We start from the raw sequence: 26,782 nt of genomic DNA, 5'->3' as shown, positions 1-26,782 counted from the left end.
AAGAATAAACTTTTTACTAGTCCTTGCTCAGGGGTTTGCACAGCACTGTATTATGAGGGATTATATGTAGGATGTAAGTCTCAGAAGTCATGTTGGAGAACCCAGACGTATCAGTGATGCCCAAATTTGGGCACTGTTTACTATCAGCGATGTCAGCATGTGGGTTCCGGACAGACAGACGAACAAACAGACATTTGGCCGATTAATTATTAGATAATAAAAAAGGTACAACAGCAGCCTTATTAACCAACAGTGATGGGCAGTAAGTAGCGAGCTACAAGTAGCAACGCTACGAGTTATAAGTAGCAACGCTACTAGCTTTATAGTCAGGAAATTTTAATAAAACCCTGGGAATAAATTCCTTACCAAACAATTTTCTTCACCAATGTGTTCGTAAAGGTGTCTAGTAACATCTAACAAAGATTGAAATTCAACATCCCTAGCAAAATGCGTGACAGCTAGGGTAATTCTGGGTCTCATTCACTTACTATACACTGTACTATAAGGGAAAAAAATCACTCCCAAAAATATGCTATAAGTAGCATGTTAGGGGTCTAACTAGGTGTTTTTAATTATTCTGAATCCATTGCAAGCATTTGTTTTGCATGAAAAACATTCATTGGGCCAACATCAGACGCAAAAACCTATGGTTTAGTAATGAGTCATCACTTTTCACAAGGTTTTTTTGTGCAAAACAAATGCTTGCAATGGATTCAGAATAATTAAAAACACCTAGTTAGACCCCTCACATCCCACTTAAAGCATATTTTTGGGAGTGATTTTTTCCCTTATAAGTAAGTGAATGAGACCCAGAATTACCCAAGCTGTCAAACATTTTGCTAGGGATGTTGAATTTCAATCTTTGTTAGATATGTTACCAGACACCTTTACGAACACATTGGTGAAGAAATTGTTTGGTAAGGAATTTATTCCCAGATTTGACAGGTATTCTGCTAATTTTCCCTAACTATTAACTACATTTCTCAGTAGCGTCGCTCCTTTTTCAACCAAATAGCCTTTTCTGTAGCGTAGCCATTTTTAGACATAGCGGCCATAAAGGCTACACCTTACTAATATAACATTTGTGGGCAAAAAAGAAAAAACAAATCCCCTGTGAAAATCCGTAGTGATAGTTGGTTTAAAAATGACGACTCACACTTTGTTGAGCCTTTTCAGAGAGAGTTACATTCTATGAATCACAGCTCTATACTTAATTTTATACTTATATAGTATGGCAGTGTCATTTGCCAAAAAGGACAGATCTACAAGCTAACAACGTGTCTCGGCCCCCTCCTCCATGAGGAGGGCCCCATATACACCCATTTTAACTTCAAACTCCATTTTAACCATGATAGATTCATTAAAAACACACATTATTTTTTCTGGTGACTCTGGTAGCCAATCTACAAGTTTTTAATGAATCTATCATGGTTAAAATGGAGTTTACAATGGGTGTGTATGGGGAGGTGTATGGGGAGGCGTCCTGCAGGAGGAGGTCCTGGTAACATTTACATCAACTATCTAAATATTGAATCAAGCAAATTAAAAACTGTTCAGGGAGTTCATAAAAGCCTGATTAGACGAGAAAATGATGAAAAGTGAAATACACCTTTAATAGAGTATCTATCTATCCATCCATCCATGCATCTGCAGCGTAAAAATGAATAGATTATCTGTCTGTCTGTCCATCCATCCATCTATGGATGGATGAAGCGTTGTGAGCTTGTAGATGCTATTTTCACAATATTGATCGGTAGAACAAAGTCAAACTAAATAATGCCTCAACTCTTACATTCCAAGCGTTTGTCTGGGTGGGGGTCCCCAATTCAAATATGATTCTTTTTGGGGATAAAGGCTAGCCTGGCAGGGCCCGACGTCATACTGCGTTCACTCACTCATTCCTTCCACAGTATAACGTCTGGCCTTTGGCCTATTGGCAGCTTGAAAAGTGGGCGGGAGTACTTGCCTTGACAGACAGACTCCTCTAACCAATCAGCGTAGCATAACATCTCTCAGCCAGTCGGAAGAACGGCAAACAAACACGTCTTTTCGGCCGATAAACTCCACTAGCGCATCCTCCGTGTTCCTTTTTAATTGTTGTAATTGATTCCAACTCTGAAATAACTGCACTTATTGCTTGTTTTATGGTTAGAGCGTTAACTGTTACACTTGTTGCATCGCGAGAGCAGCCATTGTTGTTTTGAAAATGCTGCAGCATGCATCTACGTCACCGTCTACACATGGACCAATCAGGGAAATCTTTTCACTTGTTGTCAGGAAAGACAGCTACGTTTGTTGTGCGGAAGCAGTCACTGATTGGCCCGATCAGAAAATAATCATAATACTCGCTGCCAATACCTGGAAGTCCAGACGTTATACTGTGGAAGGAATGAGTGAGTGAACGCAGTATGACGTCGGCCCCGCCAGGCTAGATAAAGGCCTGTCGATGTGGCTAGCTACTTTTGCCATGTAGCTTGTAGTGTTGCTTGCTACATTTCTCTGGGGATAGCTTTGCTGTAGCTTAGGCTACAGCGAATATGTAATCGAGAGTAACTTGTAGATTGGCTAACCACATTTTCCAAGAAGCTTGCCCTTCACTGTTAAAAATATAACCTACTGTAAGTTGGCTTGTAGTCTAGCTTGTTGTATAATAATTCTTTATCATTTTGTCAACCTGAGCGGGTAAGCATGATGTGCGCAATGATAGCCACAGCACTTTGGTTTGCCAACATGTGCGGTGCCCTAACTGAAAATAAACCTAACATGGGTTTATTTGGATCATCCGATTTTCAAAGATGAATAGCCTACTAGCTTCTACATATGAGGACATATGAGGCGTAGTTTCCAGACCTCAGCTGGGATAAGCTATCCTGAAAAGGTGGGTTTTGAGTGAGGCTTTGAAGGAGGGGTGTGAGGGGGCGCTTCTGAAGTGGTTGGGGAGAGCGTTCCAGAGGGTTCGGGGCAGAAACAGACAAAGCCCTCCCCAGGTGTGGTAGTAGGCCGTGCAGACCTCCAGGAGGTTGGCTTCACTGGACCTGAGGGATCGGGTGGGACGTAGGGATCGATAAGATCAGATAGGTAGGAGGGAGCCAGGTTATTGAGAGTCTTGTAGGTGGTTAGCAGGATTTTGTAGTGGATTCTTTGTTTGACAGGGAGCCAGTGCAGGTCGTGGAGGACAGGAGTGATATGGTCAAAGTGTACTTTATAGAATGTGTCATTAACAGCATTCATTAGCCTAATTATGTTATCATCTGAATTTATTCTAGTTGAAATGCGGGCTACATGCATTTCGAAATGTGTTTGGTTATTAAACCCGACGTTGCAACTTGGCTTCTTCTACTTAATAATAACCTTCTTATAATAACCTACTAGGCTAATTATAGTACAAATGTCAAGGGTATCACTTAAAATCATTTTGTGATGACTGATGAGACAAACGTTGGAGATGCAAATAGAATAGAAAGTAGGCCTACTTTATTGAGGGGAATTAGCCTACAGTTGTGCAAAGCATGCCATTCATCCGAACCAAATACTGTTCTATAAATTAAATTAATCCATTGTGCAAGGAAAAATAAAGCACCAACGTTGAGGGGCCTACACCTATTATAAGTTTGCTTTATTGAGCGCCATGATATATTGTATATAGATATTATATTTTATATTATATTATTACAATCTGTGCCGCGACTTTGAGTACTCAGAAAAGCGCTATATGAATTCCAGCTATTAAACAATAAGCAATACATGATTAGCGTGCGCAAGAATGCACAATGCCATTGACAGCACAATGCAAATCCTCAAAGGAAATGCATAGTTTGTCATAATTTTACAGGTTTATACAATGCCTACTGTTTTGCACTCGGAGCAAAATAAAGTATTGTATGACTTACATACTACAAAAATGAAGGTTTGTGCTAAATGGGCATGCTTTTTGATGATTTTTGTCTATGATATTTTCAGTGTGTTTGGCTTTGAGCTGAGGGGCAATAGGCTAGAAGTATAATAATCTGTAAGGCTATGTGAATAATGTGTGGCCTCTCACATGGTCACTTGCATTGCGTAATGCTGTGAGTAATGGCACAATGGCACTGTTAATAAGAAAATATTTTGCTCTTTGCAAAATAATGCACGCATATGTGGGGTTGGGCGAGTCTGAGTCATTATAGGGGTATACAGGCAAGTGATCAGAATAATGAGAGGTCAGTTTCACAGCTGTTCCACCCCTCTGTCACGTTGCTTCTGTTTACAAAGTATCCTGGTTCTGGGGGCAGGAATCAGGAAGGAAGTAAAACAAACCAATTGTCTTGATTCTACAAAAACACTTTGATACATTTTGACTACATTTTCACTATTTGATTTAAACTGACTAGCGCCGATCTGTGCCACTACCATTTTAATTTAATTTAATTTAATTTAAAATTATTTTATTTTATTTTGACAGACAGGCGAATCAAACGGCAGGCCAAAGGGGATTGTCCCGTTGCCCAATCTGGGAGTGCTGGTGAGTATCAAATCTACCTGTCCTCCATTTCAGATTTACATCAAGTTCTCACAATAGCAGAACACAAAGTGATTGTATCTTAATGTCTAGTATTGGGCAGTCCGGCCAAGTACCACACAGATGGAATTGACCTTTCCTGTTACTGTAATTCATTGTCCATTCTCTCCCCTCTGAGCTCCACAAGCTCTGCCACCTTCTCCCCACGCATTGGGGTTTATTGTCTTTTAATCCCACTCACGTTTGCTACGCCTAATTTGGTTTTGGCAGGCTACAGGGAGAACATTTTATATATAATATAAATATACCCAGACTGGTGCCCGTTGGGCAGAATAGTCACCATCGATGTCCAGTTGTGCAATACCCGAATGTGAATGGGAATGGGTAACCGAGATCCATGTAAAATCTTTATGACAATAACTTATAAAACAGTACTATCTTGTGTGAGCTTGATTTAGGCACACATATGGTTACGGTACATTTACACGCTTTTGTATGTGTCTATGAAGTTAACATTACTCTATTAGACCACCTGGTGGGGTTATAATGTACAAATCTGTCTTCCCTGTGTATTTTTGTTTACATCCTGAAAGCTGAAAGCCTCCGAGTCAAAAGGCCAACTTAAAAACACTGAGTAAATGACGTCATAAACTCATCCCCTCAAAACTCCTGAAATATATAGAAAACTGCATTTTGGCACAGACAGTTATACCTACAACACACAGTAGCCTACATCAGTGGTTCTAAACCTTTTCAGGTCATGATCCCTGAAATAATCAAATTTGAACTGGGGATCCCCACCCTGACAAGAACTTGGAGTTGTAAGAGTTGAAAATAGCCGTAATGTCTGCCTCTAATATTTCACAATTTGGCCAGCAATGTTTAATTTGTCATTTTAGAGGCATTAAAAAGTCCTTAATTGTCATTATAGAAATGTGCATACCCTCTACAGAGTCTATACACTTGAACCTTATGTTGGCTTGTTTACTGTTGAGTGAGAGAACAATGTTGCACACCAAGTTCATCATCTGGGGACCCCCCAAAATAATTTGGGGACCCTCCTGGGGATCCCGACCCACAGGTTGAGAACCACTGTCCTACATCACAAACACAACAGGTCTTACACCTGCATTAGGGTCCTCTGCATTACACTTACTGTAACATGATTGCAAAAAGTCATAATCATAATCACAAGGAAATGGAATGCTTCGTACTTCGTTTTCGGTTTGTGTGTAAGACACACAAACCTGAAATTGATCAATTTTGTATTTGATGCATACAATATACTGCTACAGAGAAGGGGACAATTAATATGCTGCTGTGAGCTCTTCAAACTTCAAGACCCCATGGTAATACACACATAGACACAGAGCTCACCTTCTGCAGGAATCTCATTCTTTCAAAAGACGTTGACTGTTATCATCTCAGCCTTGGATTCTCTTTGCAGTATCTGCATCATTAAACAGCACTGTTCAGCTTGTTAGTGCAGCCCACATGCTTTTGAAGTTCAGACCACATAGGTTTGCTACCATGACAGGCTATACTAACGTCATTCATCACAAACTGACACGCAGCAACGGCATGTTTACAGCTCTTGTCCATAGTGTAAGAGAGGGAGTTCTAATGTGCGAAACAAGGTAGTAGACACAGGGTATAGTGTCTTACTTCTCCACTCACGGGCTGAACACAGTTTATATTCTGGACAAGCGACGTCCCATACGGGACGCAGCACTTTTGGTCAGAATACGGGGTGTTTCGGCTAATACGGGACTGTTGGCAACATAATCGCTGATGTTAATGGCTTATGGAACAATTGCTATGAACGCTAAAGCTACTATAGCTGGCCAGGGGAGGGGGAGGGATGAGTGTGGGTGAATCAATGTTGTAAAGACATAGACAGTACACACCTATCTTGGTTAAATGGTGATCGGCATCCTTTTTCCTCTAGTCTAGAGTGAACTAGGCCTATATTTATATAGATGTATTGGTCAAAAGGCACATTTAGCACATTCTCTATTGAAGCCAATACATAAAGAATGGAGAATGCCACAAACTTACAACTTATCTTGTTGGAAAGAGGAGGAGGAATCTTTATTCTGATAAAATATTTATATATGTAGGTGAAAGTACAACATATTATTTGGGCCCCAGAAAAGGGTGAAATTAAACAAAATGGCTGGCATCACTCCGGGGGCCTCCAATCAAAATTAAGTCTGGCAGTCAGTGTGTTTAAAGGTTGAGTGATAAACCTTTCAAACCCTGTTATGTGTTACTCTATTGAGATCCAAAAGCTGAGATCTCTTTTCTGTTCCAAAAGTGCTTTAAGCTTAATTTATTGGCCCCCCTCAGGAGTCTTTATTTGCTCCCCTCGTATTGTTTTCCCTCTATATCAAATCTCTTTGCCAAAATAGGATATCTCACAATACACCTGCCAGTTCTTCATCATGTGGTTGTATCCATGACTTGAATAGGATGTAATATGAAAATGTGTATTCCAGTCAGTATGACATGTTAATCTGATGAAGAGTTGTTATTAAAACACATCTTAACTGTCTTTATGTGCTTAAAGCTACAGCTGAATATCACATCAGAGATGAGACAGAGAACAGAAGATTGGAATCAGAGATTCAGCTTGGTAAGTAGAGGTGATGACAAAATGAAAACTGTATGCTGAAACAATCAGTCACAGTTATGAATATTATTGATTATCTATGTTGTGTGTGTGTGTGTGTGTGTGTGTGTGTGTGTGTGTGTGTGTGTGTGTGTGTGTGTGTGTGTGTGTGTGTGTGTGTGTGTGTGTGCGAGCGCGCGCGCGCGTGCGTGCGTGCGTGCGTGTGTGTGCACATTCATGCTTATAATTTTCTTGCTGTCAACATAATCAGCTGTTGTGTCAAAGCAAATTGATGCAGGGAGAACATTTTATATCATACATGTTGATGAACTACAAACATATAAATCCATGTGATAGATGCTAGCTGAAGATTATCCTGAATTGATAAAAGATATCCCTTTCCCCAAAATGTGGCTGTGGGGTAAAGTGAGACAATTGCTTCAGGGTAAAGTGAGACACTATCTTACATTACTCCAACATGATAGACAGGAGAAAGCTGTAAAAACCTGATTAAAGGGTGTACCAAACTTTTCTCAGTTGATTCTTATGTATTTTTCCCTGTAGAATCCAATTCTGATATATATTCTTTTGCATTGTGCATAAATAACGAGTTAATTAGCATATTTTACTAAATATACTAATTATCTCATTTGTTATGCACAATACAACAATATACTTTGCAGAAATGCATTCTACAGGGGAATTTACATAAGGATCAAGTGAGGAAAGTTTGGTAAACACTTCTATCGATCTTTTATATGGCTTTTTGTTTTTTCTTTCTGCCCATGTGTCACATTATATGACACATGGGTGGAAATGACAGGACAAACCCTATTAACCCTTAAGTGCTGTTCGGGTCATTTTGACCCGTTTTACATTTTCATTTGGAAAAAAAAGGTAGAAGTTAAAAATGTTTCCACCTGAAACTCACTGGCCTTAAAGATTCTTCTGAGATGAACATGTAAAAAAAATATTTTTGCACTACACCCATGCTACACCCCCCTCATATTTTTTGAACCTTAAGTGCTGTTCGGGTCATTTTGACCCGGAAGCACAGAAATACACAGTATTATGCCAAAACACAGACACACAGTCACCCCCACTTCTAACACCCCCCTTCCGAAGCCCCATTCCGAACCCTCCCCCCCTTCCTATAAGCATGAGCAATATTGCCCAGTATTAAATGAAGTAGTTTTTTTTACATGGATTTCAGCTAAATCAGTAAAAACGCCTAGCTCTTTCAGTGTTTAATGTGATATAGCAAAGCAGAAATGCAAACATTTACCAAATATATCATATGAATTGTTTGGTATTGAGTCAAAGTCAATGTATCATGATGATTTGTTAAGTTAAAATTTATATTAGTGTTGTTTTTTTTAAACCAAATATCCACCGGGTCAAAATGACCCGAACAGAACGAAGGTGTAGTGAATCTGAACAGAACTTAAGGGTTAACTCTTTTACAGCTTTGGACGTTCCCGTTCGCCCCATTTTTCACGGCGGCGCGATGCCAATAGTACGTTCTTTGGCTCGTTCTTTTGTACCTTGTTTTGATGTCTGTAAACTGATGAGGGGTCGCGCGGGTGTGTACCGTTAACACATCTCCCGTAAAAGTGCTCTCAAAAACCCACTGGACGTTAGCATCAATGGAGTAACAAAACACTTCCTTGTTATTTTCTCTGGGTCTATTGCTCTGTAGCGATTTAGTGGTCTTAATGGACGGCAGCCGGCCGCGGCCATTTCACATTAATTCTTGCATGAGGCTGCCCTCTACTGCTAGTATGACCAAAGTGCACTATGTAATGAGAAAAAAACAAAAAAACAAATTGATCTTTGTCTATAACCTCACAAAGGTAAGCTGCTTTTGCTGGCACAAGACCCAATAAATAAATAATAACATCTGGCAGTAAAACTGTTAAAAGAATGTCTGCTATGTACATTTTTGTATTTGTGTTTTTATGGTAGCTTTAAAGTGAAAAAAGTGAGTGGATCACTTTACCCCGTTGATTTCTCTGGTCTGTCTCAGTTTACCCCGGTGCTGGGGTAAACTGAGAGACAAGACAACTTTTTTTAAAAACAATCGTATTTTCTCTGCCTTTTGTCTTGAACATGTTCCGATAACTTCCATTGTTAGGAAACATCCCAAATTACTGGGAAATGTGTAATTTTTTTACTGTTATATCTTTTAGTTCGCCTAGAGGGGACCAAATGTAAAAAGTTTCACAGTTAACCCCGCTCTCCCCTATGACATTGTTAAATGGTGGTTACGCTCACGCTCACAGATTAACCCAAAAAGTATCTATTATCAGAAACTAGGGTTAGGGTTATTTTCTGTGTCTCACTATCAGAGTGTATGAGAGCAGCTTCAGATGGGGCGTTCAGATGGGGTGTGACAGATGTGACAGATGGGGTGTGATGCATTAGCCTCGTAAACCAGCGTCTTCCTGCCTTCATTCCTCAGATTCGAGCAGAAGATGGGAGGAGTCAAGTTTACTAGGCTTGTGATGCATTCCCATCACCACACTAACATAATGCCACTTATGCCCATATATGGAGATCCCTTATGTCATCAATATTAAGCCCATATCTGGGAATGCCAACATATTGTGTCAGTGTAACTAGTGTGGCTGCCCCGACACGAGTCACACTTGCAAATGAATTCCATCCTTGTCTCTTGTATGCCCATAAAAAGTATGGAGATCCCTGATGTCATCAATATTAACTCTGAATTTAAAAAATTGCTGCCAAAGATAGATAGAGTATATAGATATGGTATTATGTCTGTTAAACACAAATGTTCTACAAAAGAGCCATTGATGCTGCACCAGGACCAGCTGGACGGCCAACCCCAAGTGGAGGACTGGAAGGAGCAGGTAGAGAAGCTCACAGCTACACTGACCCAAAGAGACAGGGAACTGGAGCAGATCAAGATAGAGAAAGACCAACAACTGAAAGAAGGTAATACATTGAAGACAGAACTAGAAAAAACAATGGACCGTTCGCAAAACCCCTCCCAAAAACGCTGGCTTCGCCCCAATATCCGACAGCATTCATAGACACCTCATTCACTCCAATGTAAATCTTGTGGATTTTTACACCTTAAATATTAATTCAGTTTTGGACCCATAGCTTCGAAATCTCTTCCAATCCGTCAATAAGGCCTGGTATGCATTGGAAAAATATATACGCAAGTATTAAAACAAAAGAACACTGTTTATCATATAAGGAAAACCTCATGGCTGCCCATTTTATTTCCTGGACCTGCATAGAGCCGCTTAATTTAAATATGAATACACTGTATTACACAACTTCAAACACTTGCAAATGAATTCCGTCCTGTGCAAATTCCATGTTGCACAACCTCGTCCTTTAGGGCCCTTTAGTGCGAGGTCGCTTTTCGCCCTTAGGCGTCTTACTGGTATTACAGGTATATAGATATACTGTATATGTTTTTATATGTCGAGAAATTTGATTACCAAGGACCTCCAACGGAAACAATACCGCTAAGGGCTTTTTTGGGGTGTTCCTTTTAGATAGATAGATAGATAGATAGAGATAGATAGATAGTAAGGGTGTAACGATATAGTAACTGTATTGAAATATCGTTTTTAACTTAAAAAAAAAAGTACGTCGAAATGAAAACAGCTAAAATCGAATCGTATCGTTTTATTTTGTATCGTATCGAATCGGTAGTGCAAAGAATCGATTGTATCGATACTACCTACTTGTGTATTGTATTTAGCATTTTTAAGAAGAACATTTTAAAAGGAGGGGTTTAATTTCTTTTCCTTTCCATATAGCTACACTGGTCTATCAATAAATGTGTGTAATCTCTGGGTTCATGTCAAGGTGCAGGTTTGTCAATATACAATGTCCATGTATGTGGCAGATAATCACTGTGTTTACTTATTTATATCCATAATAATACAGGTTTCCCTTAAAAACCTGCACTATATCCACACCTTTCACACAGATTTAATTTCTTTTCTAAATAGTTGCTATATCGATTTTATATAATGAAATCGAATCGTATCGTATCGCCATGAATGAACCAATATCGTCCATGTATCGTATCGCCAACCATGTATCGTGATATGTATCGAATCGCTATTAAAATGTATTGTTACACCCCTAATAGATAGATAGATAGATAGATAGATAGATGGATAGATAGATAGATAGATAGATACTGTAGATAGATATGGTGTCTGTTAAACATACATGTTCCATCTCTTTGTTCTATAAAAGAGCCATTGATGCTGCACCAGGACCAGCTGGACCTCCAACCCCAAGTGGAGGACTGGAAGGAGCAGGTAGAGAAGCTTGCAGCTACACTGAGCCAAAGAGAGGAGGAACTGGAGCTGATCAAGATGGAGAAAGACCAACAGCTGAAAGAAGGTAATAAACTAAAGACAGAACTAGAAAAATAGAAAGATGAAACTGAGGATGTGAAAGACAAGAGTTGGATAATGTCACCACTGGAAACACACATCTTAAGCCGGCCATACATTACACGATAATCGGTCCCGACTGAATTGGGTAGAATTAAACACTACAGGATAATTTTTTCAGATTATCTGACCAGATAATCTAAACGGGCTCACACTAGCCGTTTTAAACAGTCGGGCGCTCTGCACGCTACAGGATTCTATCCCAGGATTAAATGCCACGGGCTGTTCTGAGCGCTGTGCTTTGCAACATGCACGCACACGCACACGCACACACACACACACACACACACACACACACACACACACACACACACACACACACACACACACACACACATGCGCGCGCACATTCAAACACGTGTCTTATTTTGATGATAATATGAGTTAACTTTGACACATTTCATTTCATGTCCATCCAACTCTGACATCCCCTCTCTCTCCTGCGCTATAGTCAAGTGCTGCTCCTTCTCATTCAGGATGGGCGTGTAGGCTACTTCTTTGATGTGATGTGCTGGTCGCAGTCTGTGACTGACTGCAGACAGTGGCTGGTAGCGTTATTTCTTCTGTTTTTTAGTTTTTTTTTTGATCGCGTTACCGTTGAGTTTTAATTTAAATCCCAATCATTCATGATACAACCTAATGGACGGACGGACGGACGGACGGACGCCATGAAAAGTGTCTGTGTGTGTGTGTGTGTGTGTGTGTGTGTGTGTGTGTGTGTGTGTGTTTGTGTGTGTGCGTGTGCGCGTGTGTGTATGTGCGCGCCCGCGCGCGCGTGCGTGTGTATGTGTGTGTGTGTGGGTGATCGAGTGAGTGAGAGGGAGAGGGAGCGGTGGAGAGAGAAAAAGAGAGAGATCTGTCACATACTATGCTCAGATTTGCACAGCGGTTGTATTTTCCTCGGTCCCCCGCTGCTGTTCCATTCTTCCAGACCAGTACTGATCCAGGAAAATATCAAACATTTTTGGTAAGAGTCGGGCTGGCCCCGATCGCCCTCCGAGCCACTCGGCTGGGCTCCGAGTGGATCTGTGAGACCTCACGCTAGACGACATTCATGCCCGATAGTCGGGACCGTTTCAGTCGGAGGCATCCCGATTGTCGGGAGGGTAATTAAATGCCCCGATTATCGCGTAGTGTACGGCCGCCTTAAGTGAGAAATCTCTTAGTGAGAACTTTGAGAATTGACCTATTAAAAACATCATCACACTACACGAATGTTCTATCATTGGAGCTCAGCAGCTCTGTTTGTTTGTTTAAAAAAAAATAAACAATGAAATTAATGTGTTGGCCTATTAGCCACAACAGAGCTCAGGAGAAGGCTGCTAGTTCTAAATACAATATAATTATACCACTGATATTAATCAGTCACCAATTAATCCTCCATCTTGTCTTCAAGGTACTCCCACATCTCAGAAAAATCTGACAGCGATAGAGATCGATGAAGCAGAATATTGTCTGGAGACTGTGAGGCCACAGTTCATTAAAAGAGTCTCAGAGCCCAACCTGAAGACTCTACTGGACGAACTCCTGTCTAAGAAAGTTATCAATGATGAGGAAATTGAATCAGTCAGTGGGGTAAAAAACAGGGCAGACATGGCACGAGTTATTATTGACATGGTGCGGAAAAAGGGAAATAACGCAAGTTCTGAAATGATTCAGATGTTTAATGCGCTGGACCTCAACCTTAGTGTAGAGCTGCATACTTTTTACAGGAGCATGATAGAGACAAGGCCCCAGGCAGAAGAGAAATGTCAGAGTTACATGGAGGAGGAGATGAAACACAAGGAAGAGGAGATGAAGGAGGATTATGAGAAGAAGCTTAAGGAGGTTCAGAGAGAGAAAGATGAAACCATCAAAGAGCTTGAGGAAAACATCAGTGAGCGTGAGGGAAACATCAGTGAGCTTAATGGAAACATCAAAGAGCTTGAGGCAAAAACAGGTGAGCTTGAGGGAAACATCAGTGTGGTTGAGCTTCAACTGACTGAACTGAAGGAACAAAAAGAGATGGATGAAGGGATGAAAAGAAAGCTGGAAGAGTTTCAGGATCAACTGACTGAACTGCAGAAACAAAAAGATAGGGATGATGGGGAGATAAGAGAGCTGAAACAAAATCTGATGAGGGAGACTGAGAAAAGAGAGGAGATTGAACGAAAACTGGAGATGTTTAAAAAGGAGAGCGAGAACGAGAAGCGAGAGATGGAGGAGAGACATGAACAGGAAAAAAAGATGATGAGAGAGATGTACGAAGGAGAGGCCAGAGTGGAGGCAGAGAGATCCTTCATGGAGATTATCCTGCCTGAGATTGTCGGCAACTTTGCGATCTCAACCACAAAGATGCGGAGAGAGTTTGAGCAACTTGAGGCAAAGAACAGAGAGTTTGAGGGACAACTTGAGGCAAAGAACAGAGAGTTTGAGAGACAACTTGAGGTAAAGAACAGAGAGGTGACAACACTGAGAGAAGAGATAGATGAGGTAAAAAGAGAGACGCCACACCAATAGAAAGTGTAGGAGAGAGAACATGTGAGGAAACATCTCATCCATGCTAGGGATGGGTCCCTTTCACCCTTGATTCGATACGATACTCGATACCTGGGAACCTTTTTCGTCTATGACATCTGACATCATACATACAATCCCTTTTATTCCCATATATGGAGATCCCTGTCTGTAGAACCAGCCACACATTATGGGCTGTCTTCCTCCATATATGGGCATTCCCATAATAATGATGACATTAGGGATCTCCATATGCACATAAAAGAGATTCTGTTAGTGTGGTTCCCCTGACATCACAGTGATGTCAGAGTGGCAAACCCATAGACCGTAAAAAAACGGACAAAAACAGACAGACAGACAGACAGACAGACGGAGACATGATGTGCCATTTCTCATACTAAACTAAACTACTTCGGTCACAATTATTATTTAACTTTTTCTATAGGCTATTATACACAGCACAATGGGTTATTAAGGCCATCTAAGACAGTGGTTCAGCCATTTTTATGTCAAGTAGTAGGCTTACTGTAGCTGATGTGAGTGACTACTATTACTGTTATATGGCTCATATTGTGTAAATATACAAGTGTTTGTCTGCAATAGAATGTACACACATTTTGTTTACAGCTAGGCTATGGATTGGATACTGTTGAAGTTTAATCATCATCATCATCATCATCATCACCATCATCATCTTACCTTATCTTAGATTTTCTTATTATTATCACCTCGATCACAACATTGCATTTTGCTTTTTGTCCCTGTAGAGTAGTACGTAGTGACAATAAAACCTTGATTCTCTTTATTATTCTTAAACATCACGTCAACACTTGCGCTGAATGTGAATGTGCGTTGCACATGAACGCCCACCATGGAGTCACAGACACAGAGGCAGGCGGCTGGCTGGCAAAACTAAAACATGCTTAAAAGGTTGTTTCAACCGATCAATTACTTTTTCCAGACGGTCGGAACTACAGACACATGTATCTACGCATCCAGTGACTACTATTCATGTTTTTGATACGAAACAGAAAAAGGCTTTCACTTCAAGACGGAAAGAGTGGGGACTTTCACTCTTTCAATCTGGTTGTTTGAACTGCTGCTTGCAGCGAGTGGAGTTGGATCATCACAATAAATATTATAGGCTATTGCCGGCTATCTTCAGTTGTCGGCTATTTTTACAGTAACGAAAATACTGAAATGAAGTCCTAATGGTCGGAATGCAGCATTGATAAAAACGTGTTTTTTTTTAGAAAAAAAATGTGTTTTTTCATCTAATCAGCTGAATAATTTTTAAATGTAATACATGGGTATACTGTCCTGTATGTGACACATGGACAAGCCTTTTTCAATGGTGTCTCTGTGCATCATCATATTACATAGAGTAGGTCTCCTTAGCAAAGCTCATTCTATTTTACATTTCTGTAGTTTGTTCATTCATGGATGATGATGATGATGATGATGATGATGATGATGATGATGATGATAATGATGATGACGACGACGATGATGACGACCACAACGACAATGATGATTTTGATGATAATGATAGATCTTTTGGATTCTACTCTTCTACTGATGATAGTTATTTGGTGATCCTAGATAACAATTTCTATGCATTTGATTTGATGTATTGTGTTATCCTTGCTTATTGTATATATCTGGATTATGAGCGTCTACATTTTTTAACTTAGGAATGATGATGATGAAACTGTTTTTTATGATTTTAGTTTTTGCAGATTTACAGTACCTAAATGTAAGGAAAATGTGTGCTCATATTCATTTGCAAACTTTTCTTAACTAGATTTGTTGTAAAAATGAAATTAAAATGTCATGTATCCATTGTGTTTAATTCCCTAACTGTAAGTTGAGATCACGGCTTATAGTAATGAATGATGAAAGCTCATGGGTCGTAACAAGTCACATGACCAGAAACACTTCACTATTACAGTATATGAGATTGCTCTCAGATCAGCATTGATGCACTTATTTTATAGCTGCTATGGATGCTTAACAGAAACACACTGGTCTCAGATCATTCCTACAGTTCTGTATTATTTTATAACTGCTGTTGATGCTTAACAGAAAGGGATGACAAACATTGTGGAGTCTTAACCTCTTGAAACCCCATATTCTGGGGGGAACATTGGCAGAAAGTAGCAGAGCTACAAGCTCTTGTTTACAGACGGCTGGAAGTGTTCCACAAGTGTTGCGCTGGGCGTCCTCCCAGCGCGACACGGTCGCCTTGGAAAACAAGGAAGTGCTGATTAGATAGAATCCATTTTCTGATACTACGTCCTCTATTTCTCGCTTAAAATATTTTTAAAAACATTCTTGAGATCAACGTTTAGTTGTAAATGTCGCTGTGTGGTTGTTTACATGACTGACATGTTGGCTACGTAAGGGATAAATACTGGCTCCGCGGGTGTTGTTCATATATAACATCCCGACGGACTGATAACTCCCCGAGGCGCCAGCCGAGGGGAGTTATCAGTTCGAAGGGATGTTATATATGAACAACACCCAAGGAGCCAGTATTTATCCCGCTTATTACCCGGCTACTAAATCAAATTAATAATTTGACTAAAAACAAAAAGTATTTCCTTGTTTACAGACGGCTGGAAGTGTTCCACAAGTGTTGCGCTGGGCGTCCTCCCAGCGCGACACGGTTGCCTTGGAAAACAAGGAAGTGCTGATTAGATAGAATCCATTTTCTGATACTACGTCGTCTATTTCTCGCTTAAAATATTTTTTAAAACATTCTTCAGAGCAACTTTTAGTTGTAAATGTCGCTGTGTGTTTGTTTTCATGGCTGACATGTTGGATACAGCACAAGATTCACGCAGTGCAGCTTGACTGCAGCGGGTGTTCTGAGTCTTTGATTAGGCAGCGGTCTGTTATTGAGCGGAGCGGTCTGCTATCCAGAAATAACAGACCTCTGATTTCAGCGCTCGACCAATCAGAATCAAGCATTGAACCAAGCCGGGTAATAAAGCACAAGGTTCACGCAGTGCAACTTGACTGCAGCAGGTGCTCTGAGTCTTTGATTAGGCAGCGGTCTGTTATAGAGCGGAGCGGTCTGTTATCGTGTGATGGTCGGGTAATAAGTAAGGGATAAATACTGGCTCCGCGAGGGTTGTTCATATATAACATCCCGACGGACTGATAACTCCCCGAGGCGCCAGCCGAGGGGAGTTATCAGTTCGAAGGGATGTTATACATGAACAACCCCCAAGGAGCCAGTATTTATCCCGCTTATTACCCGGCTACTAAATAAAATTAATAATTTGACTGAAAACTAAAAACAAAACAAAGTATTTCCTTGTTTACAGACGGCTGGAAGTGTTCCACAAGTGTTGCGCTGGGCGTCCTCCCAGCGCGACACGGTCGCCTTGGAAAACAAGGAAGTGCTGATTAGATAGAATCCATTTTCTGATACTACGTCGTCTATTTCTCGCTTAAAATATTTTTAAAAACATTCTTGAGAGCAACGTTTAGTTCTAAATGTCGCTGTGTGGTTGTTTACATGGCTGACATTTTGGATACGGCATTAAATTCATGCAGCGCAGCTTGACTGCAGCAGGTGCTCTGAGTCTTTGATTAGCCATCGGTCTGTTATTGAGCTGAGCGGTCTGCTATCCAGAAATAACAGACCTCTGATTTCAGCGCTCGACCAATCAGAATCAAGAATCCAAACAGGCCGGGTAATAAGACATGATACTGACCATGACGGGAGAAGAAAAGCAGAAGCTCAACACACCAGCACACAACGCAACACACAGTCACATGATCCAATCAGGGATCAAGGACCGTGGTCATTGATTTAAAAGGCAAAGCGTATACATTTTTGTCTTGCCCCTCGTAATTGTTTTGTAGCCTACTGCCTTGGCCTCATTGGCCAGGTCTCCCTTGAAAATGAAGTTTCGAACCTCAATGTGATTTCTCCTGAAATTAAAGTTACGTACATCATCATCACATAATGTGCATAAAAGTACAAAAGGTATTATGTACTTTGTTACTTTCCACTAGTGGAGGAATTGATACACTGTGATAGTATTTCCCTTCAACAATGATGAACAACTTTTAACAGACTGAAACGGTTCACAACAATCACTCACGTAAAGCTATTTTATTGTATTTTATTTTATTTCAATAAATATGCAATCATTTATCTTTAATCATAGATTGGTCATTGATCAACTGTACTCATCCCAGTTTCCACTAGATGGCAGCAGAGTCTTTTTCAGCTGATGCTCTTTGTACAGGAACTAACTTTAACAGGAGAGGGCTTGGCAGGTGTGTATCAAAACAACATCCCGCTTACAGCAGTGGAAGCTTGTGATTGGCTGAACCGGAGGTAGGGAGCGCTCCGTTGTGTTCGCCTGGACCATGTGGAGGTTATACTCGTGTATAGGGTGTGCCAAATGTAGTTCTAAGAGCGGCCATTTCTTGGGTAAACACAGCCTTACACAGGTGTTCTGATTAGACTATAGCATTAGTTCTATGCAATCAAACAATTGAAACACCTGTGTTTTGACCCAAGAAATGGCCGCTAAGGACTACAATGACGTAGCCGCTGGCACACACTATAGGTTATTATAGGTAATGTAATAGGCCTACATGCGATGTTTCATAACATATAACACAATAAATAATCATAACACATTATAAACATTCTATATTTATAAGGTAAAGTATCCTACTTAATAATTGGGACTTACAAGAACCATTATCATAGTTATAATAGACCTACATTTACAGTAGTTTAGGCATTTTGGTTTGATAAGGTTGTGGGCAGAACAATTTGTCCTTGTTATTTCACTATTTTTACTTTAATTATAATTAAAGACACTTCATAGTGAATTAGTGATTATAATAAATAGCCTATGTCATGAATCATGATTGTTGTTATAGCTATCAGATTGTGTTTATAATATAAGGCCGGTGCGCCTCCGTCATCTCCACCGAAAACAAGCGATCCGCCCTTGTTCCATTGTTGGAACTGGGATGTTTTTTTTTGATATACGCGCTTGGCAGTGGTGGAACGTTTACCTTTCCTGCACTTGGTGACAATTTTGTGGTACTTTTACTGTACTTGAGAATTTCCATTTTCTATTATTTTACATCATCTTAGAGGCAAATGTTGTGCTTTTACTCCACTATAATTATAGTACAATGACAACTAATAAGAGATTAATGAAAATCAATGAAAAATACTGACAGATGTACAAGCTCTGAGCGCGGCATAAGTGACATGGTGTAATCTTGTAGATCTGCTATTTTGAATAGCCAATACATGGATAAAGTGGTGATTGTGATGATGCTACATTAACTACTTAATGTAGCACGGTTTTGGATGACTATGGTAACTATACTGTACTATGGATGACTATGGTACTGACTATGGATGACTCTTAAAATGGTAAATGGTGCATTTGTATAGCACCTTTATCCAAGGTGCTTTTGCAGATATTGTGCAATGTGCATTACATTCACCCACCCACACTCAGTCTTGCTCAAGGACTCTTTGACACTAACTCTGGGGGAGCCCGGGATCGAACTGGTAACCCTCTGTGTTCTAATGAAGGTTTCTCTACCCCTGAGCCAATGTCTACCCCAGTACTGATATGAATGACTATGGTACTTTTTTTGGATGACTGTTACTATGGATGACTATGGTACTTACGGATGACTATGGTATTGATATGGATGACTATGGTTACTATGGATGACTATGGTATTGATATGGATGACTATGGTATTGATATGGATGACTATGGTATTGATATGGATGACTATGGTACTGATATGGATGACTATGGTTACTATGGATGACTATGGTACTGATATGGATGATTATGGTTACTATGGATGACTATGGTACTGATATGGATGATTATGGTTACTATGGATGACTATGGTACTTACCATTTTACTTCTTTAAAAAGAAGTGTCATAAAAAAATAAACAAATGTAAAAACATTACCAGGGGTAGGGCCCGACAAGCCTTGTGGCTTCTCTCTACCCCTTTTTCAGGGACTTGGACAAATACTGTGAAATGTATGGGTTGTTAGGGTTACTTTTAAAAAGGAATCCCCTACAGTTACAAGTTACTTGCAAAGAAAATGTAGTCAGTAACGTAATCTGATTATCACAATTTAAAAAGTAACTACTAGTTACTTTCAGTTACTTTTGGATTACCTTTTAGCAAAACTCTCTTTAATTAAATAAAACAAGTTTTACCATTGATAACTAGACAATGATATTGAGCCTATGAAATTAGGAAAAGGACAACAGAAATGTACTTAAACAAAGTGGCAGTACTTTAAGATGATTTGATTATTTTATTGTTTGGCGTTATAACTTATTTGTAAAATTGATGAGGGCAAGGGTAGAATGTAATCCACATGTAACCCCCATCATTCAGATCCGTTACTGTAATCCAGATTACACATTTTAAAATGTAACCAGAGACTTTACAAGTTACCTGTTTTACATGTAATCTGTTACTTAACAACCCATAATGTACAGACATTTTCGTATGCATATTTATACTGTTGATTATATTTTTCCATTTTTTTTTTTCAATAATAACTTGTATAATGCCCAAAGAACTGAAAATAAACTGAACTGAACTGAACTGAACTGAACCATGAATGTGTATGGTTCTGACTACGGTACTGATATGGATGACTATGGTTACTATGGGACTGATATGGATGACTATGGTTTTACTACGGACGACTGTGGTACTTACCATGAATGACTATGGTTCTGACTATGGATGGTACTGGCTATGGCGCAGGATTCAATTTATCGCATGAGGAAGCAGGCAGGCTCTATTATACTGTAGCTCATGGTCAAAAAAGAAGAGGAGAGTTATAGTGCAGCTTTACTTGAGTAAATGTACTTACAGTAGTAACTTTTCAGAGATTATGGTATGGGCAGTGCCCGCATAACGACACATGGCTCATTAGCAGCCAATTATTCTGCAATGGCTGATGGGAGAATTAACCGGTAAGTGACCCCACTTTTGGTTCCATTTACATGAGTAATTACCCATGTTGTGCTTTGCTATTTGACTTGTGTAATATGTTGCAATGTACGTATGTGTTCATTATTGCAGTGGTTTCTCAAAGTGGGGTCCGGGGACCCCCGGCGGTCCATGAGGGGGTTCCAGGTAGGTCCCCAGCTAAAGCAGTCAACATAGCAACACAATCATTTTAGCCACTTTATACATTGATCTATTTATTTATGTTGGTGAAAAATTACAGATCTACAAACTCAGAGCACGGCTGCCATGATGCGAGCTTGAACATCTGTACATCTGAGATGGAGTAGAAGTAAAAGTAAAAGTAGAGAAAATTGGAAATAGGCTGCTCAAGTAAAGTAAAAAGGCCTACTTGAGTACATAGGATACTAGTTACTTTTCCACCACTGCTACACTCTCAGAGTTACAGACCCGTAGAGGTCCCTTTCCGACCCCCTGTGGTGGTCCGCGGACCCGCCGTTGAGAACCGGCAGTTTGATGCAACGTCTGAAACGCAGACAAAACAGCAATTTGTACACCGCCGCAATCAGGCAATTTATGGCCCACTGCTCAGATAGGACAAGTTATGCTCTGTGCGTTTCTGCCAAAACGAGTCCAAAATAATCCGATTTCAGCGTTTAAAGTGTCACGCCTCGAATGGCACGGGTTCCATTATTGAAACACTTTTTTTTGTACAGGGGTAAGAGCTGCTGAGGTTTGGTTCAGGAAATTTGAATCGCAAATACTGTGAGAGGATGCCTTGTTTGGAGCTACCTCATTTGTTTTTATTGACCATAGTAGTGTGTGTGTGTGTGTGTGTGCGTGTGTGTGTGTGTGTGTGTGTGTGTGTGTGTGTGTGTAACCAAAGTGCTGAAATATCAACAGCTAGTGCAGACCATCTCACAGCTAGGCTACAGATGTACACTTTTGGTTTTTATCTTTGGGAGCCTAGGGCATGTGCACAAGTTGGTTGTGAGGGGCTTACAAATGGCAGGCCTCTCCAAAAGGAGGGCCAAACAGTTAGCAAAATATTGCTCAGTGTCAGCCATTATAGGAAGCCGCTCAATCTGGAGGAGGCGTTGTTTCCTCTATCCATGACTTATGTCCGCTGTGTCTGACAAGTATGTCATCTATACTGTATGTAGAGTATCAATGTTCTGCCGTTTAGGCTCTTTGTAACTGGCTGTTCTTTCATATTTTCTGACTGCACTGTCATTGTTTATGACCTTTGTATGAGGCATCCTTGTACTTCTCTTTATGTGGTCATAAATAAACATTTCATGTGTGTGTGTGTGTGTGTGCGTGCGTGCGTGCGTGCGTGCGTGCGTGCGTGCGTGCGTGCGTGTGTGCACCCGTGTGTGCACCCGTGTGTGCACCCGTGTTTTCACACACGTGCGCTCTCTCTCGAGGGCGTGTTTGCGTTTCTACAGTACGCTGCACATACCGGCAAATATATAAAGCTATAGACTATATAGTGTGTAAGACCTACATGATGGTGTATCAGGTAAACAGTACAGTGTCTCATACCGTAAGGGTTGTTGTGGAAAGTACTTTTACTTACTTAACAACTCAAACCCAGGCATCCTCATTGAGGGGACGTTTTTTGCAGAAAATTGACAAGCTCACAACGACGCTGCGACCAAGAGGTCCCCAGCTAAAGTATAGTTACATGTATAGCATCACAATAATTCATCCATTTATATTGGCTTTTTTATATTGGCTATTTGTTCCGCTCTGTGAGCTTGTAAGTAGATCCGCTATCTTTGAAACCTTTTGAAAAATATTGAAAATGTATGGAAACCTTTTGAATAACTTTGAAATGTCCTTAACATAAATCTTCTGTTCTAGGGGTCCCTGAAACAAAACATTTTCAGATGGCGGACCATGCCCAAATAATATACACATATATCGGGGTCGTTGACGTGAAGAAAGGTCGAGAAACACTGGACAAAAGCATGCTTGGTTACAAACCCTGGGTGGAGGTTGGAAGATCCCTTTAGATTAGTGTTGGCAGAGCGGTGTAAACTCGTGAAAGTGGCTGGCACAGTAAAACGTGGTACGGGCCTCGCTGTAAAAGTCACCGAGCGTCAAGCGGCTGCTGATGTTGGCTGCTGGGCGCAACACGGGCAAACAGGGCCGCTTGTGTTACAACCAGCAGACCCGCAGGTAGTTACGCAAGTGACAATACTGGAGGCATAGGGGTCTTCAACAGCTAGAGGGTCAGGGACCCCTATATGGCAGTGGCTCTCAAACAGTTTTGGCACAGGGCACCCCTGTAAACAGTGGTGTAATTTAGTTAAGTACTGTACTTGAGTACATTTTTGAGGTATCCAAATATTGTACTACCCCGGATTTTGAACCACTGCGCGCAACATGCTTACATAATAGAGCCTGTCTGCTTGCTGGGGGGATGAAGTGGATCTTGACCATCACATCAAAATCCGTGTCAGATCCTGTGTCTGGCTGAGAAATGACCTTTGACACAATCTAAATAGAAGAGCAGGGAGACAAAATACAACAACACCACATATTGTACAAGTTATATTGCATTAACATGCTAGGGGTGTAATGATACCTTTTAACTGCGATACGATGCGCATCACGATACATGGTTAACGATACGATACATGAACGATATTGGTTCATTCATGGTAATATACGATACGATTCGATTCAATGTATAGTAACTATTTAGTAAAGACATTTGATCTGTGTAAAATGTGTAAAAATCTATTATTATGGAAGTAAACGCTGTGATTATCTAGCAAATACATGGACATTATATTTCAACACTTATAGACAAACCCACCTTGACATGATTACACTCATTTATCGATAGACCAAGATTATCTATATGGAATGAAAAGGTAATTAAACCCCTCTTAAGGTAATTAAACCCCTCTTAAGAGGGGTAATTAAACCCCTCTTTTTCATTTACCCTAACCCATTCCCAAATACAAGGCACAAATACTTAGTTTCTTAAGTTTCTTAATCAATCATTTGCATTGCAAAACGATTCGATAACGATTACCGCATTTTAAAACGATACAATACGATTTTTTGCTTTAGCAAACGATATAGTAGATCATTGCAAGTTAAAATTGATTTTTCGATTCAGTTACTACATTGTTAAACCCCTGTGCTCTACCATAAAGAACGAACAGAATTACATTGAAGGCTATTCATTTAAAAAAGAAAAGTCAAAAGTTAAATAGTGCTGCTTTAAGTATTGTAAATATTATAGTATTTCTTTCACCACAGGCTTTAGGAAACCATTGACCTACAGAGTAACCTCCGAGCCAACATCAACAGTGTAAACAGGGAACAGGCCTGGAGGCAACCTGACAGACACAGCATACTAGAGCACTACTACTCAATATGAAACCCAAGACCATTTAAATCTAATTTCATATACATTTGAGAGCTGTAAGAAAAAAATAAAAATAAAGAAAAGGTAGACAAGAAAGAGAAAGAAACGGGTGCCTAAGGAGAAGATGGTAGAAAGGACGTGTGGTGTATTAATACGAAAAGTTACAAGTTTTCTCCTAGCAGCTGAGATATTCTATATCCTTCCTGCATGGTTATTATAGGAAATATGTTGAGGGACCTTAACTTATTTTACTTGCTGTTGACAGGAAACACACACACACACACACACACACACACACACACACACACACACACACACACACACACACACACACACACACACACACACACACACACACACACACACACAGTGTTCTTACACGCATATATGGACATATGTTTCACCCATAACAGAAGCGGGGGGTCATTCCAAAAACGATGGGTCACATCTACCTGAGCCAAGACACTAGCGTGTGACCGTGTGCGTGTGACCGTGTGCGTGCGTGCGTGTGTGCGTGCGTGTGTGCGTGTGTGTGTGTGTGCGTGCGTGCGTGCGTGCGTGCGTGCGTGCGTGCGTGCGTGCGTGCGTGCGTGCGTGCGTGCGTGCGTGCGTGCGTGCGTGCGCGCATATGTGCTGCGTACGTGCGTGTGCGCGCGTGTGTCCAACCGTTGGTTTAATGTAGGTATTGTAAAATCAGCATTTGAGTTGGACTTTTTTTAAATAAACATTTGAGCTGGGCAGACATTGCTGCTGACACGTCAGACCTGGTAAAATATCCCTACTGCAGGTCTGTCTGTCTGTCTGTCTGTCTGTCTGTCTGTCTGTCTGTCTGTCTGTCTGTCTGTCTGTCTGACTGACTGACTGACTGACTGACTGACTGACTGACTGACTGACTGACTGACTGACTGACTGACCGGCCAACCAACCAACGTACGGTCATGGCGGATGGACCGACCTAGCCTCGCGAAGACAGACGAATCTGCCATTGCAAAGACAAATTGCCCGTGGCAGGTTATGTCTGGCCCTGCCCAGTTATTCAAATATTTCACCACTCACAAGTCGTGAGGAACCAACCTAGTATGCAAATGTGGGGCGGGATTTAGGTTGTAAGAAACCAACCAGGTATGCAAATGTGGGGCGGGCTTTATAGGTCGTAAGAATCCAACCAGCGGGCGTATCTCCTTTGCTACTCTGATTGGTTGTAGGTCTGACCATAGATTGATTGTAACCAAGGCCAAATAGGATAACCTAGGACAACCTAGGACAACTGTTACCTTACACGTACTGACTCTGACCTCTAAGTACTTTCCCAGAGAGGGTTGCTTGTGGCGTCTTGCTGTGGCACCCGTTCTTGCTGTTTTTTTATTCTTGATTTATTTGCACTGACTATGGTCACTTGTTTTGGGCCCTGCACTATTGGGTTGTGTTGCTTGAATTGAGTACTATTGCTGTGTTCATATGGCAGTGAGACACTTGTGTCATTGACTGTTTATGTGCACTTTTGTTTGGCATTGCTTTGTTAAGTTGTGCTTTGAGTATTGCTTTTTGACGTGTCACTTATGAGCGTTGAATGTTTCTTGGTTATGTATATTCTTCTTTGTTGTGACAGCTTTTTTGACTCTTCATTTTTATGTTCTTCTTTTTATTAGGCTAATATCCACACAGTGATATTGTCTGGCTATGCAAGTCTAGGACCGGCCAGCCGAGCGCCTGACTGAATAAGTGACTGACATTGCACGGCCGGCTACTTGGCCGACCTCCTTTCGAAAGGGTCCGGGTAATTAACGCCGTGCGCGTTCTCAGGTGCCTTGTCTCAGACGCACAGCTGAGAGACTGACTCGCGTAACGACTGCAGTCGTAGTTCGCAGACACACAGATGCGTGGACATTATGCGAGCGTAACGCTTCGTGAGAAAGAGCAGCCTATAGGTAGTAGCCTATACGTGAGGACATGGGCAGTTCTGTTGCATGTGTGTGTTTGTGTGCATATGCAACAAGTACATTGTAGTAGCCTATCGCTGTACTTTTACTCAAGTACAAAAAACAATGGGAGTACTTCTTCCACCGCTGTTGCCACATGGCGCTCTGTTGACTGAAGCCTTCAGTCATTAGTCCGCTGCACATAAACACACCTGTCATCGCGGACGGTCGCCACGGAGACGGCGGCGGCGGGTCCTACACCCCTTCCTGGAAATTCGGACACAAAAGAGGAGGAGGGAGGGCAAGAATTAGAGGGTGTGATTGGTGTGTGCGTGTGTGCGTGTGTGCGTGCGTGCGTGCGTGCGTGCGTGTGTGTGTGATTGATGGAGTTGTCAGGATGACCATCC

Source organism: Nannobrachium achirus (assembly GCF_963921795.1).
Source record: "Nannobrachium achirus genome assembly, chromosome: 10".
Lineage (NCBI taxonomy): Eukaryota > Metazoa > Chordata > Actinopteri > Myctophiformes > Myctophidae > Nannobrachium > Nannobrachium achirus.
The sequence above is the reverse complement of the archived record's forward strand: the minus strand, read 5'-3'. Positions refer to the sequence as shown.